The sequence below is a fragment of the Arachis stenosperma genome, chromosome 9, assembly GCF_014773155.1.
Source record: "Arachis stenosperma cultivar V10309 chromosome 9, arast.V10309.gnm1.PFL2, whole genome shotgun sequence".
NCBI classification, from domain to species: Eukaryota; Viridiplantae; Streptophyta; class Magnoliopsida; order Fabales; family Fabaceae; genus Arachis; species Arachis stenosperma.
The window spans coordinates 128,082,043-128,093,807 of NC_080385.1; positions in this window are offsets into that span (position 1 = coordinate 128,082,043).

The following is an 11,765-nucleotide window of genomic DNA, read 5'->3' on the forward strand; positions in this document are numbered from 1 at the left end:
AAGCCGACAATCTCCGTGGGATCGACCCTTGCTCACGCAAGGTATTACTTGGACGACCCAGTGCACTTGCTGGTTAGTTGTGCGGGATTGCAAAGTGTTATTGCAATTTCGTGCACCAAGTTTTTGGCGCCGTTGCCGGGGATTGTTCGAGTTTGGACAACTGACGGTTTATTTTGTTGCTTAGATTAGGACTTTTTATTTTTGTTGGTTTAGAGTCTTTTTAGTTGAGTCTAGTTTCATATTCTAAGTTTGGTGTCATTTTCATGCTTTTGTTTTTCTTTTAATTTTCGATTTTTCCTTGCATGTTCTAAGTCCCTTTTTGATTCATAAAAGTTCTAAGTTTGGTGTCCCCTTTGTGTTTTTCCTTTAAAATTTTCGAAAAAAATTGGTGTTTGATTTTCAAAAATTTTAAGTTTGGTGTCTTTTTGTGTTTTTCTCTTTCCTCTTTTTAAAAATCAAATCTTTTTCATAAAAATTTTTTCAATCATATCTTCTTAATTGCTGTTTTCAAAATCTTTTTCTTTACTAATTGATTCAGTTCTCAATTTGCTTTGATCTTATTTTATTTTTTTTTATTTTCGAACTTTATTCTATTTTTCTTTTATCTTATTTTATTTTATTTTTAAATTTTCTTTTTTTTCGGTTATTTCAAAAAAAATTAAAAATAAACAAAAATTTATCTCTTTGCAATTACTCTCATTTCCCTTTTGTCCATTATGGACTTAAGTGGAATTAATCAGTCCAAGAGGACTCTGGGGTCTTATGCCAACCCCAGTACAGCTGCATATGGGAGTAGCATCTGTGTACCTCCCATCAAAGCAAGCAGCTTTGAGCTAAACCCTCAACTCATTATCATAGTGCAGCAAAATTGCCAGTATTCCGGTCTTCCAGAGGAAGAACCTACTGAGTTTCTGGCCCAGTTCCTACAAATTGCTGACACAATACATGATAAAGAGGTAGATCAGGATGTCTACAGACTGTTACTGTTTCCGTTTGCTGTGAAAGATCAAGCAAAAAGGTGGTTAAATAACCAACCTACAGCAAGCATAAAGACATGGAAACAGTTATCAGAAAAATTCCTGAATCATTTTTACCCTCCAAAAAGGATGACCCAGCTAAGGCTGGACATCCAAGGCTTTAAGCAAGAGGATAATGAATCCCTTTATGATGCCTGGGAGAGGTATAGAGGTATGCTAAGAAAATGTCCCTCTGAAATGTTTTCAGAGTGGGTACAATTAGACATTTTCTACTATGGGCTTACAGAAAAAGCTCAGATGTCTTTAGACCACTCAGCTGGTGGATCTATACACATGAGAAAGACAATTGAAGAAGCTCAAGAGCTCATAGACACTGTTGCTAGAAACCAATACATGTATTCTAGCAATGAGTACGTTCCAAAGGAGGAGATCATGGCATTAGTCACTGATCCTAATCCTCAGGAACAGATGAATGAGCTCGGTCAACAATTGCTCCTGATGACAGAACAGTTAGCAGAATTTAAAGAAATGCTCCATGATACTAAGGCTGCTAACAAGAGCATAGAACTGCAGTTGAATCAAGCAAAACAGCAAATATCTAAACAAATAACAGAAGAGTGTCAAGCAGTTCAACTGAGGAGTGGGAAAACACTGAAAGCCACTGCTCAAAAGAGCAAGAAGTCAATTAAGGAACAGTTGACAGAGGATGACCAAGTCACTGTTCAAAATCCCTCTGAGGACAGTAAGAGCCCAGAGAGGAATATTATTGGCGTTCAAACGCCAGAAAGGGAAGGAAAGTTGGCGTTAAACGCCCATTCCTTGCCCAATACTGGCGTTCAAACGCCAGAACAGGGAGGAAAGCTGGCGTTAAACGCCCATTCCCTGCCCAGTTCTGGCGTTCAAACGCCAGAAAAGGGGGAGAAGTTGGCGTTTAACGCCCAAACTTCATCCATTCCTGGCGTTCAAACGCCCAAGGAGCGTCAGGCACCTGAGGGTTCTGATGATTATCCCCCTAACAAGGCCTCTTCAACCATTTCTGTAAGGAATAAACCTGCAGCATCTAAGGTTGAAGAATATCAAGCCAAGATGCCTTACCCTCAGAAACTCCGCAAAGCGGAACAGGATAAGCAATTTGCCCGCTTTGCAGACTATTTAAGGACTCTTGAAATAAAGATTCCGTTTGCAGAGGCACTTGAGCAAATACCTTCTTATGCTAAATTCATGAAAGAAATTTTAAGCCATAAGAAGGATTGGAGAGAAACTGAAAAAGTGTTTCTCACTGAAGAATGCAGTGCAGTCATTCTGAAAAGCTTACCAGAAAAGCTTCAAGATCCTGGGAGCTTTATGATACCCTGCAATTAGAAGGTGCCTGCACCAAGATAGCTCTATGTGATCTTGGAGCAAGCATCAATCTAATACCTGCATCCACTATCAGAAAGCTTGGGTTGACTGGAGAAGTCAAACCAACCAGGATATGCCTCCAACTTGCTGATGGTTCCATTAAACACCCATCAGGCATAATAGAGGACATGATTGTCAAGGTTGGGCCATTTGCCTTTCCAACTGACTTTGTGGTGCTGGAAATGGAGGAGCACAAAAGTGCAACTCTCATTCTAGGAAGACCTTTCCTAGCAACTGGACGAACTCTCATTGATGTACATAAAGGGGAAGTAACCCTGAGGGTCAATGAGGATGAGTTCAAGTTGAATGCTGTGAAAGCTATGCAGCATCCAGACACACCAGAAGACTGCATGGACGCTGACATTATTGACTCTCTGGTAGAAGAGATCAATATGGCTGAAAGCCTAGAATCAGAGCTTGAGGACATCTTCAAGGATGCTCAAACTGATCAGGAAGAGCCAGAGGAGGCAAAGGAATTTTCGAAAATTCCTCAGGAGGAGGATAAGCCTCCCAAGCCTGAACTCAAACCATTACCATCATCCTTGAAATATGCATTTCTGGGAGAGGGTGACACTTTTCCAGTGATTATAAGCTCTGCTTTAAATTCACAGGAAGAGGAAGCACTGATTCAAGTGCTAATGACACACAAGACAGCTCTTGGGTGGTCCATAAGTGATCTTAAGGGCATTAGCCCAGCTAGATGCATGCACAAGATCCTGTTGGAGGATAATGCCAAACCAGTGGTTCAACCACAGAGGAGGCTAAATCCTGCCATGAAGGAGGTGGTGCAGAAAGAGGTCACTAAATTACTAGAGGCTGGGATTATTTATCCTATTTCTGATAGCCCTGGGTGAGCCCTGTCCAAGTTGTTCCCAAAAAGGGAGGCATGACAGTGGTTCATAATGAAAAAAATGAACTGGTTCCCACAAGGACAGTCACAGGGTGGCGCATGTGTATTGACTACAGAAGGCTCAATACAGCCACCAGAAAGGATCATTTTCCTTTACCATTCATAGACCAAATGCTAGAAAGACTAGCTGGCCATGATTATTACTGCTTTTTGGATGGCTATTCAGGCTACAACCAAATTGCAGTAGACCCTCAGGACCAAGAGAAAACAGCATTCACCTGCCCTTCAGGCGTGTTTGCCTATAGGAGAATGCCTTTTGGTCTGTGCAATGCACCTGCAACCTTCCAAAGGTGCATGCTCTCTATCTTCTCAGATATGGTAGAGAAATTTCTGGAAGTCTTCATGGATGACTTCTCAGTATATGGAGACTCATTTAGCTCCTGTCTTAACCACCTATCACTTGTCCTGAAAAGATGCCAAGAGACTAACCTGGTTTTAAACTGGGAGAAATGTCACTTTATGGTGACTAAAGGAATTGTCCTTGGGCACAAAATTTCAAGCAGGGGAATAGAGGTAGATAAGGCAAAGGTGGAGGTAATTGAAAAATTACCACCACCTGCCAATGTTAAGGCAATCAGAAGCTTTCTTGGGCATGCATGATTCTATAGAAGGTTTATCAAGGATTTTTCGAAAATTGCTAAACCTTTGAGTAACCTGCTAGCTGCTGACACTCCATTCATTTTTGACAATGAGTGTCTGCAGGCATTTGAGACCCTGAAAGCTAAGCTGGTCACAGCACCAGTCATCTCTGCACCAGATTGGGCATTACCATTTGAATTAATGTGTGATGCCAGTGATCATGCCATTGGTGCAGTGTTGGGACAGAGGCATAACAAACTTCTGCATGTCATTTACTATGCTAGCCGTGTTCTAAATGATGCACAGAAGAATTACACAACCACAGAAAAAGAATTACTTGCAGTGGTTTATGCCATTGACAAGTTTAGATCCTACTTAGTGGGATCAAAGGTGATTGTGTACACTGACCATGCTGCTCTTAAATACTTACTCACAAAGCAGGATTCAAAACCCAGGCTTATCAGATGGGTGTTGCTTCTGCAAGAGTTTGATATAGAAATAAGAGACAGAAAAGGGACAGAGAATCAGGTAGCTGATCATCTGTCCAGAATAGAGCCAGTAGTTGGGGCGTCCCTCCCTTCTACTGAGATTTCTGAGACTTTCCCAGATGAGCAATTATTTGCCATTCAGGAAGCTCCATGGTTTGCAGACATTGCAAACTATAAAGCTGTGAGGTTCATACCCAAAGAGTACAGTTACATGCAGAGAAAGAAATTAATTTCAGATGCCAAGTACTACCTTTGGGATGAACCATATCTCTTTAAGAGATGTGCTGACGGAGTGATCCGCAGGTGTGTACCCAGAGAAGAAGCACAGAGGATCCTATGGCACTGCCATGGATCACAATATGGAGGACATTTTGGAAGTGAGCGAACAGCCACTAAAGTCCTCCAATGTGGCTTCTACTGGCCTACTCTCTATAAAGATTCCCGAGAGTTTGTGCGTAACTGTGACAGTTGCCAAAGAGCTGGTAACCTGCCTCACGGATATGCCATGCCTCAACAAGGGATATTAGAGATAGAGCTGTTTGATGTATGGGGAATTGACTTCATGGGGCCATTCCCACCATCATACTCAAACACTTACATTCTGGTGGCAGTGGACTATGTATCTAAGTGGGTAGAAGCAATTGCTACACCCACTAATGATACTAAGACCGTGCTGAAATTCCTCCAGAAAAACATTTTCAGCAGGTTTGGCGTCCCCAGAGTGCTAATCAGTGATGGGGCACTCATTTCTGCAATAAACAGCTATACTCTGCTATGGTTAGATATGGAATCAGCCATAAAGTGGCAACTCCGTATCACCCACAGACAAATGGGCAAGCAGAAGTCTCTAACAGAGAGCTAAAAAGAATCCTGGAACGGACTGTGATGGCCCGGAGAAAGGATTGGGCAAAGAGCTTGGATGATGCTCTGTGGGCATACAGAACAGCATTCAAGACTCCTATAGGCACCTCTCCATACCAATTGGTGTATGGGAAGGCCTGCCATTTGCCTGTGGAACTGGAACACAAAGCTTACTGGGCAACCAGATTCCTAAACATGGATGCACAGTTAGCTGGTGAGAAAAGACTGCTCCAGCTAAATGAGCTAGAGGAGTTCAGACTCAATGCCTTTGAGAATGCAAAAATTTATAAGGAAAAGGCAAAGAAATGGCATGACAAGAGATTGTCAACCAGAGTCTTTGAGCCAGGACAAAAAGTTCTGCTCTTCAACTCTAGGCTCAAGCTGTTTCCAGGAAAACTCAAATCCCGATGGAGGGGTCCGTATGTGATTACAGGAGTCTCCCCATATGGATATGTTGAGCTTCAGGATATTGATTCTGACAAGAAGTTCATTGTTAATGGACAGAGGATCAAGCATTATCTTGAAGGAAATTTTGAGCAGGAATGCTCAAAACTGAGGCTTGAGTGATTCTCAGTGAAAGTCCAGCTAAAGACAGTAAAGAAGCGCTTACTGGGAGGCAACCCAGTCATTAGGAAAGTTGTATGATTAGTTCTTACAGAAGCAAGTATCAAAAATGAAGGAATTCACAGAGTTACAGAAGGATTCAGCTCAAAAAGCAGAGAAAATGAGCTTACTGGCGAAAAAACGCCAGTAAGGGGCATTTTGGGCGTTAAACGCCAGAATGGGCACCATTCTGGGCGTTTAACGCCAGGTGTGCAGCATCACTGGGCGTTCAGAAAAACGCCCAGTGAGGAAGGTTTTCTGGCGTTTAACGCCAGCCAGGGTACCTGGCTGGGCGTTAAACGCCCAAAAGGGGTGCCAAGTGGGCGTTAAACGCCAGAATGGGTGCCATTCTGGGCGTTTAACGCCAGAAAGGTGGGGGGACCACATTTTTGTTTTCAACTCAAATTTTTTCAAACTTTCCTCTTTTTACCCATAATTCTCTACATAAATGCACTTCAACCTTTCATCAATCACTTTCAAATCTTCACAAATCAAAACCATTCTTCAAATCTATTTCAAAATAATCTCAAATCTTCTTCAAAAACTCACCCTTTTCTCAAATTTTTTTCAAAATCTTTTCAAATTTCCTTTCAAATCTCTCTTTTGTTTTCGAAATTCTCCTCCCCACCACTCTATAAATGAACGTTCCTCACCCCTCCTTCCTCACACCATTCGAATTTTCTCTCTCTCCCTCTCTCTTCTCTTCTTTCTTTTCTTTTTGCTTGAGGACAAGCAAAACCTCTAAGTTTGGTGTGCTTTTCCGTGATCACTAAGCCAAGATTCATCAATATCATGGCTCCTAAGGGAAAACAAACCAATTTAAGAGGCAAGAAAGAGACTAATCCAAAGAATCTTTGGAATGAAGAGAAGTTCTTAACCAAAGAACATGAAGACCATTATCACAAAATAATGGGTCTGAGGTCAGTGATGCCGAAAGTTAAATCCAAAGTTCTGACCAATCCTGAGACAAGGGTTGGAAGGAACATGGTTCAGGAATTCTACTCAAATCTGTGGCTAACAGATAAGCAGAGAATGACTGGAACTGCTTACCATACCCACAGAACCATGGTCAGAGGGAAAGTTATACTTCCATCTGGACAAAATAAGAGAAATCTTCAAGTTGCCTCAACTACAAGATGATCCTGATTCCTTTAATAGGAGGATGGTGAGAGTAGATAAGGGATTGGATCAGGTTCTAGAGGACATATGCCTCCCTGGAACTAAGTGGATAACCAACTCTAAGGGTATCCCAAACCAACTCAAGAGGGGAGACCTCAAGCCAATTGCAAGAGGTTGGCTAGACTTCATTGGGCGTTCCATATTGCCCACTAGCAACCGTTCTGAGGTCACCATCAAGAGAGCAGTGATGATTCATTGCATTATGCTTGGAAAAGAGGTGGAGGTTCATCATGTGATTGCTTGTGAGATCTACACAATTGCAAATAAGAATTCCACTGAAGCCAAATTAGCTTATCCAAGCTTGATTTCCTTGCTCTGTAAAGAGGCTGGGGTGAAGATGGGAGTAGATGAGTTCATACCCATTGAGCATCCAATCACCAAGAAGTCAATGGAAGGACAAGTACAAGACAACTCTATCAAAAAGAGGGCGCATGAATTCCTCCCTGAATTCCCAAGAATTGACTACTGGTCCAGCCTAGAAGCATCTATTAACAAGCTGCAAGAGACTATGGAGCAACTGAAGGAAGAACAGCAGAATCAGAACTTCATGCTCTGCAAATTGCTGAAGGAACAAGAGAAGCAGGGGCGTGAAATCCAAGAGATGAAACGCCAAAAGCTCTCCTCTCAAGCTGAGGGAGCATCCACTTCTCAAAATCAAGGTTGTTGAGTCCTAACTCTGTGAACACCTCTATCATTAGGAGCCTAAATTTTTTTTCGTTTTTCTTGTTTTGTTTTCCATTCCTATCTTTATTTTTTTATCTATATTTGAGTCTTGTTCTTAGTTAATAATTAATAAAATTTGAGTTTATGCCTTAAAGCTATGAATGTCCTATGAATCCATCACCTCTCTTAAAAGAAAAATGCTTTAATCACAAAAGAACAAGAAGTACAGGATTTCGAAATTTATCTCTGAAACTAGTTGAATTAGTTTGATGTGGTGACAATACTTTTTGTTTTTTGAATGAATGCTTGAACAGTGCATATGTCTCTTGAATTTGTTGTTTTAAGAATGTTAAAATTGTTGGCTCTTGAAAGAATGAGGAAAAAAGAGAACTGTTATTGAGGATCTGAAAAATCATCAAATTGATTCTTGAAGCAAGAAAAAGCAGTGAAAAAAAAAATTTCAAAAAAAAAAAAAAATTTCGAAAAAAAAAGAGAAAAGAAAAAGAAAAGGAATAAAGTGGTGATCCAAAGCAATAAGAGTGTGCTTAAGAACCCTGGACACCTCTAATTGGGGACTTTAGCAAAGCTGAGTCACAATCCAAAAAGGTTCACCCAATTATGTGTCTGTGGCATGTATGTATCCGGTGGTAATACTGGAAGACAGAGTGCTTTGGGCCACAGCCAAGACTCATACACTGGCTATGTTCAAGAATCAATATACTTAACTAGGAGAATCAATAACATTATCTGAGTTCTGAGTTCTTATAGATGCTAATCATTCTGAACTTCAAAGGATAGAGTGAGATGCCAAAACTGTTCGGAGGCAAAAAGCTACTAGTCCCGCTCATCTAATTGGAGCTATATTTCTTTGATATTTTGGAGTCTATAGTATATTCTCTTCTTTTTATCCTATTTTGATTTTCAGTTGCTTGGGGACAAGCAACAATTTAAGTTTGGTGTTGTGATGAGCGGATAATTTGTATGCTTTTTGGCATTGTTTTTAGTATATTTTTAGTATCTTTTAGTTAGTTTTTAGTATATTTTTATTAGTTTTTAATTAAAATTCACTTTTCTGGACTTTACTATGAGTTTGTGTGTTTTTCTGTGATTTCAGGTATTTTCTGACTGAAATTGAGGGTCCTGAGCAAAAATCTGATCCAGAGACCAAAATGGACTGCAGATGCTGTTGGATTCTGACCTCCCTGCACTCGAAGCGGATTTTCTGGAGCTACAGAAGCCCAATTGGCGCGCTCTCAACGGCATTGGAAAGTAGACATCCTGGGCTTTCCAGCAATATATAATAGTCCATACTTTGCCCAAGATTTGATGGCCCAAACCGGCGCTCAAAGGCACCTACAGAAATTCCAGCGTTAAACGCCGGAACTGGCATAAAAACTGGAGTTAAACGCCCAAACTGGCATGAAAGCTGGCGTTTAACTCCAGAAAAAGTCTCTACACGAAATTCCTTCATTGCTCAGCCCAAGCACACACCAAGTGGGCCCGGAAGTGGATTTTTCTGTCATTTACTCAATTCTGTAAACCTTAGGACACTAGTTTACTACTTATAGGATCTTTTGACATTGTATCCGGACGGAATGCAACCTTATGACATTGTACACGTTTTCTTCCACAGTATGAGTCTCTAAACCCCATGGTTGGGGGTGAGGAGCTCTGCTGTGTCTTGATGGATTAATGCAATTACTACTGTTTCTTATTCAATCATACTTGCTTCCATTCCAAGATAACACTTGTTCTTAATCCGGATGAATGTGATGATCCGTGACAATTATCATCATTCTCAACCATGAACACGTGCCTGACAACCACCTCTGTTCTATCTTAGATTGAGTAGTTATCTCTTGGGTTCTTTTATCGGAATCTTCGTGGTATAGGCAGGACCTGATGGCAGCATTCAAGAGAATCTGGAAGGTCTAAACCTTGTCTGTGGTATTCTGAGTAGGATTCAATGATTGAATGACTGTGACGTGCTTCAAACCTGTAACCTACTGGGCGTTAGTGACATACGCAAAAGAGTGATTCTATTCCGGTAGAGGAGGGAACCAAACCGGTGATTGGCAGCACTGTGACAGAGTGTGTGCATTAGCTTTCACTGCGTGGATGGGAGGTAGCTGCTGACAACAGTGAGACCCTACACGAGCTTGCCATGGAAGGAGACTTGCGTGTTTGATGAAGAAGACAGTAAGAAAGCAGAGATTCAGAAGATGGAGCATCTCCAAACCTCAGCCTATTCTCCATTACTGCAATACAAGTAACCATTACATGTTCTTTTGCTTTTTACAATCAATCCTGATAATTCCTGATATCCTGACTAAGATTTACAAGATAACCATAGCGTGATTCAAGCCGACAATCTCCGTGGGATCGACCCTTGCTCACGCAAGGTATTACTTGGACGACCCAGTGCACTTGCTGGTTAGTTGTGCGGGATTGCAAAAAGTGTTATTGCAATTTCGTGCACCAGGCGTTCAGCGCCAGATTGTCCTCTGTGTGCGCATCCTGGCGTTTAACGCCAGGTTGTTGCTTGTTTTGGGCGTTCAACGCCAAAAAGATGCTCTGTTCTGGCGTTGAACGCCAGAAAGATGCTCTTTCTGGGCGTTGAACGCCAGCCCGTGCGTCCTCCAGGGTGAAAAATTTTTTCTTCTGTTTTTGACTCTGTTTTTAATTTTTTTGATTTTTTTTCGTGACTCTTCATGATCATGTACCTAATAAAACACAAAAATAACAAAGAAACAAAATAAAATAAAATTAGATAAATAAAATTGGGTTGCCTCCCAACAAGCGCTTCTTTAATGTCAATAGCTTGACAGTGGCTCTCATGGAGCCACAAGGTGATCAGGTCAATTTAAGTGTGGTATTCCCAACACCAAACTTAGTGTTTGGATATGGGGTTTGAACACCAAACTTAGAGTTTGGTTGTGGCCTCACAATACCAAACTTAGAGTTTGACTGTGAAGGCTCTTCTTGACTCTGAACTGAGAGAAGCTCTTCATGCTTACTCTCTTTTGTCACAGAGGGATGGCCATGTGCCTGAAACACAAGGTAGTCCCCATTCAATTGAAGGACTAACTCACCTCTGTTGACATCTATCACAGCTCCTGCTGTGGCTAGGAAAGGTCTTCCTAGGATGATGCACTCATCATCTTCCTTCCTAGTGTCTAGGATTATGAAGTCAGTAGGGATGTAAAGGCCTTCAACCTTTACTAGCACGTCCTCTACTATTCCATATGCTTGCCTCACTGACTTATCTGCCAATTGTAATGAGAACAAGGCAGGTTGTACCTCAATGATCCCCAGCTTCTCCATTACAGAGAGTGGCATAAGGTTTATCCCTGACCCCAGATCACATAGAGCTTTTTCAAAGCTCATGGTGCCTATGGTGCAAGGTATTAGAAACTTGCCAGGATCTTGTTTCTTTTGAGGTAGAGTTCTCTGAATCCAAGTATCTAGTTCACTAATGAGCAAGGGAGGTTCACTTTCCCAAGTCTCATTACCAAACAGCTTGGCATTCAGCTTCATGATAGCTCCTAAATATAGAGCAGCTTGCTCTCCAGTCACATCTTCATCCTCTTCAGAGGATGAATATTCTTCAGAGCTCATGAATGGCAGAAGGTGGTTCAATGGAATCTTTATGATCTCTGTATGAGCCTCAGATTCCTTTGGATCCTTAATAGGAAACTCCTTCATGCTTGAGGGACGTCCCAGGAGGTCTTCCTCACTAGGATTTTCGTCTTCCTCCTCCCTAGTGCATTCGGCCTCTTTGATCACATCAATGGCCTTGCACTCTCCTTTTGAATTCTCTTCTGTATTGCTTGGGAGAATACTGGGAGGAGTTTCAATAACTTTCTTACTCAGCTGGCCCACTTGTGCCTCCAAATTTCTAATGGAGGATCTGGTTTCATTCCTGAAACTGAAAGTGGCCTTTGACAGATCAGAGACTATATTGGTTAAATTAGAATTGTTTTGTTCAGAATTGTCTGTCTGTTGCTGAGAAGATGATGGATATGGCTTACTATTATTCAGCCTGTTGCATCCATCATTATTAAAACCTTGTTGAGGTTTTTGTTGATCCTTCCAGGAGAAATT